The sequence below is a fragment of the Salmo salar genome, chromosome ssa02, assembly GCF_905237065.1.
Source record: "Salmo salar chromosome ssa02, Ssal_v3.1, whole genome shotgun sequence".
Lineage (NCBI taxonomy): Eukaryota > Metazoa > Chordata > Actinopteri > Salmoniformes > Salmonidae > Salmo > Salmo salar.
In genome coordinates this window covers 40,589,770-40,594,973 of record NC_059443.1, presented here as the reverse complement: position 1 = coordinate 40,594,973, position 5,204 = coordinate 40,589,770, and positions in this window count along the sequence as shown.

The window sequence follows — 5,204 nt, the reverse complement described above, 5'->3', positions numbered from 1 at the left end:
TTTTCCTGGAGAGAAGTGGCATATTTGCTGCCCTTCTTGACACCAGGCCATCCTCCAAAAGTCTTCACCTCACTGTGCGTGCAGATGCACTCACACCTGCCTGCTGCCATTCCTGAGCAAGCTCTGTACTGGTGGTGCAACGATCCCACAGCTGAATCAACTTTAGGAGACGGTCCTGGCGCTTGCTGGACTTTCTTGGGCGCCCTGAAGCCTTCTTCACAACAATTGAACCGCTCTCCTTGAAGCTCTTTATGATCAGATAAATGGTTGATTTAGGTACAATCTTACTTTCAGCAATATCCTTGCCTGTGAAGGCCTTTTTGTGCAAAGCAATGATGACGGCACGTGTTTCCTTGCAGGTAACCATGGTTGACAGAGGAAGAACAATGATTCCAAGCACCACCCTCCTTTTGAAGCTTCCAGTCTGTTATTCGACTCAATCAGCATGACAGAGTGATCTCCAGCCTTGTCTTCGTCAACACTCACACCTGTGTTAACGAGAGAATCACTGACATGATGTCAGCTGGTCCCTTTGTGGCAGGGCTGAAATGCAGTGGAAATGTTTTGGGGGGATTCAGTTCATTTGAATGGCAAAGAGGGACTTTGCAATTAATTGCAAACATTCTGGAGTATATGCAAATTGCCATCATACAAACGGAAGCAGCAGACTTTGTGAAAATTCATATTTGTGTCATTAAAACTTTTGGCCACGAATGTACATGAACGTGCAATACTGTTAAAGACGTCCTAACAGCGATTTTGAACTTTTACTGTTGAAGAGTGATATCCCAACCGTAAATACAGTAAAGTACACACACTAAAGGCTAAAAAATATATATTTTTACACAACCGCAAACTTCAAGGAGAAGAGCATTCAATGAGTTGGTGTGATAGGAATCTGTGATGTTAACAGCCACCTGAGGAATAATAGAGGAGCAATAGAGAACAAAAAGGGGAAAGGCCCACCGCCTCACTTGTGAGGTGAAAAGGAAACTGGAGTGCCAACCGTGTTTTGAGAGTGTTTTTTTTTTTATTTCACCTTTATTTAAATAGGCCATATAGGTGAAATAAATACAATATAGCATTAACACTGGAGTGATAGATGTGCAGATGATGATGTGCAAGTAGGGATATAGGGGTGCAAAAGAGCAAAAAAATATATAAATAAATAAATAACAATATGGGGATGAGGTAGTTGGGTGTGCTATTTACAGATGGGCTGTGTACAGGTACAATGATCAGTAAGCTTCTCTGATAGCTGATGCTTAAAGTTAGAGAGGGAGATGTAAGTCTCCAGCTTCAGTGATTTTTGCAATTTGTTCCATTCATTGGCGGCAGAGAACTGGAAGGAAAGGCGGCAAAATAGGTGTTGGCTTTGGGGATGACCAGTGAAATATACCTGCTGGAGCACGTGCTATGGATAGGTGTTGCTATGGTGACCAGTGAAATTAGATAAGGCAGGGCTTTACCTAGCAAAGACTTATAGATGACCTGGAGCCAGTGGGTTTGGCGACAAATATGTAGCGAGGGCCAGCCAACGAGAGCATACAGGTCGCAGGGGTGGGTAGTATATGGGGCTTTGGTGACAAAACAGATGGCACTGTGATAGACTACATCCAATTTGCTGAGTAGAGTGTTGGAGGCTATTTTGTAAATGACATCGCCGAAGTCAAGGAACGGTAGGATAGTCAGTTTTACGAGGGTATGTTTGGCAGCATGAGTGAAGGATGCTTTGTTGCGAAATAGGAAGCCGATTCTAGATTTAATTTTGGATTGGAGACGCTTAATGTGAGTCTGGAAGGAGAGTATACAGCCTAACCAGACACCTAGCTATTTGTAGTTGTCCACATATTCTAGAGGTGGCGTAGAGGTGGATCAGAGAATCACCAGCAGCAAGAGCGACATCATTGATATATACAGAGAAAAGAGTCGGCCCGAGAATTAAACCCTGTGACACCGCCATTGAGACTGCCAGAGGTCCGGACAACAGGCCCTTCAATTTGACACATCTATCTGAGAAGTAGTTGGTGAACCAGGCGAGGCAGTCATTTGAGAAACCAAGGCTATTGAGTCTGCCGATAAGAATGCGGTGATTAACAGAGTCGAAAGCCTTGGCCAGGTCGATGAAGACGGCTGCACAGTACTGTCTTTTATCGATGGCGGTTATGATATCGTTTAGGACCTTGAGCGTGGCTGAGGTGCACCCATGACCAGCTCGGGAAACCAGATTGCATAGTGGAGAAGGTACGGTGGAATTCGAAATGGTCGGTGGTCTGTTTGTTAACTTGTCTTTCGAAGATTTTAGAAAGGCAGGTCAGGATGGATTTAGGTCTATAACAGTTTAGGTCTAGAATGTCGCCCCCTTTGAAAAGGGGCATGACCACGGCAGCTTTCCAATCTTTGGGGATCTCAGACGATACGAAAGAGAGGTTGAACAGGATAGTAATAGGGGTTGCAACAATTTTGGCGGATAATTTTAGAAAGAGAGGGTCCAGATTGTCTAGCCCAGCTGCTTTTAAGGGATCCAGATTTTGCAGCTCTTTCAGAACATCAGCTGTCTGGATTTGGGTGAAGGAGAAGCGGGGGGGACTTGGGCAAGTTTCTCCGGTGGGTGCAGAGCTGTTGGCCGGGGTAGGGGTAGCCAGGTGGAAAGCATGGCCAGCCGTAGAAAAATACTTATTGAAATTATTGATTATCGTAGATTTATATGTGATGACAGTGTTTCCTAGCCCCTGTGCAGTGGGCAGCTGGGAGGAGGTGCTCTTACAGTGTCCTAAAACTTTTTGGAATTAGTGCTACAGGATGCAAATTTCTGTTTGAAAAAGCTAGCCTTAGCTTCCTAAAACTGTGTATATTGGTTCCTGACTTCCCTGAAAAGTTGCATATCGCGGGGGCTATTCGATGCTAATGCAGAATGCCACAGGATGTTTTTGTGCTGGTCAAGGGAAGTCAAGTCTGGGGTGAACCAAGGGCTATATCTGTTCTTAGTTCTACATTTTTTTAACAGGGCATGCTTATTTAAGATGGTGAGAAAGCACTTTTAAAGAGCAACCAGTCATCCTCTACTGACGGGATGAGGTCAATATCCTTCCAGGATACCCGAGCCAGGTCGATTAGAAAGGCCTGCTCGCTGAAGTGTTTTAGGGAGCATTTGACAGTGATGAGGGGTGGTCGTTTGACCACAGACCCATTACGGACGCAGGCAATGAGGCAGTGATCTCTGAGATTCTGGTTGAAGTCAGCAGAGGTGTATTTAGAGGGAAAGTTGGTCAGGATGATATCTATGAGGGTGCCCATGGTTTCGGATTTAGGGTTGTACCTGGTAGGTTCCTTGATAATTTGTGTGCGATTGAGGGCATCTAGCTTAGATTGTAGGACGGCCGAGGTGTTATGCATATCCCAATTTAGGTCACCTAACAGTACAAACTCTGAAGGTAGATGGGGGGCAATCCATTCACATATGGTGTCCAGGGCACAGCTGGGGGCTGAGGGGGGTCTATATGGAAATTTCAGAAGTGTGCTAAAGCAGTGAATAAAACAAACTTAGGGAGGAGACTTCTGATGTCAACATGCATGAAACCAAGGCTTTTACGGTTACAAAAGTCAACAAATGAGAGTGCCTGGGGTCTGGTAATAGGTGTGGTGCTGGGGGCTACAGGGCCTGGGTTAAACTCTACATCACCAGAGGAACAGAGGAGGAGTAGAATAAGGGTACCGCTAAAGGCTATAACAACTGGTCGTCTAGTGCTTTGGGAAAAGAGAATAAAAGGACCAGATTTCTGGGCGTGGTGGAATAGATCCAGGGCATAATGTACAGACAAGGGTATGGTAGGATGTGAGTACAGTGGAGGTAAACGTAGGCATTGAGTGACGATGAGAGCGGTAGTGTCGCTGGAGGCACCAGTTAAGCCAGGTGAGCTCTCCGCATGTGTGGGGGAGGAACAAAATAGCTATCAAAGGCATTTAGGGCGGGGCTGGGGGCTCTACAGTGAAATAAAACAATAACTAACCTAAACAGCAGTAGACAAGGCATATTGACATTAGGGAGAGGCATGTGTAGCCAAGTGATCATAGGGTCCAGTGAGCAGCAATATGTGGGTCAGGGAGCCGTTCGGTGGTCGCTACTACGCTAGGCAAGCTGAAGACACGGCGATTCATAAAGCTTGCGGGCTGGGGCTAGCAGATGGGTCTACGGCGATGTCGCAATGGAAAAGCCTGTTGAAACCTCCTCAGACGATTACATCGGCAGACCAGTCGTGATGGATCAGCTGGGCTCCATGTCAGCAAAAAGGGTCCAGGCCAATTGGCAAAAGAGGTATTGTAGCCCAAGAATTAGCTGGTAGACCTCTTCGGCTATCCGGGAGATGGGCTTAGCTCGAGTCTAGCTCAAGGCTAACTGCTGCTTGCTTCGGGACAGAGGCGTTAGTCAGCAGTAGCCACTCAGGTTGCAGCTAGCTAGCTGCGATGATCCGGTGTACTGGTCCAGAGCTTGCAGTAGGAATCCTGTGACGTGGTAGAGAAAAAGCAGTCCGATATGCTCTGGGTTGATATTGCGCTGTGCAGACTGGCAGGTATAGACCAAGCAGAAGCTGGCTGGTGTCCGAGTTAACGGTGAAGACCGCTAGCAGTGGCTAACTGACTACTAGCTAGTAGCTAGTTAACTGGCTAGCTGCTGATGTGGGTTCCAGTTCTAAAGTATAAAAATAGCAGATCCGTACCACACTGGGTGAGGCGGGTTGCAGGAAAGTATATTCAGTCCTTAGATGGAAAGAGTGATTCAAATATATACAAAATATATACGGAAAAAACGAGGAAGACGACTATTTACACGGGACAATAAAACACACGTCCGACTGCTATGCCATCTTGGAATAAGGATGAAGCTTATCTGCATTTCCTGCAGTGCAGTAAAATTCTCAACAACAAAAGAGTGATCAAATTAAGATCCTACATCTGTAAATCAAAGCATTCACCACTTCTCTTCCCTATACACAGAATACAGTACTGACAGTCAGTATAATGACTTGTAAATCTCTGCTCTTTCATGTCTAGTGCATGTACTGTGTGGCCTATGCTCTGGCTCTTACAATCTCACCTTTCCAGCACAGTATAGACAGGTGTCAATAATGTAAATGTTAGATTTTCAACTGCTTATTGAATAAAGATATGTAAAATAAGCAACACAGAAGTAAATTTAACAGATG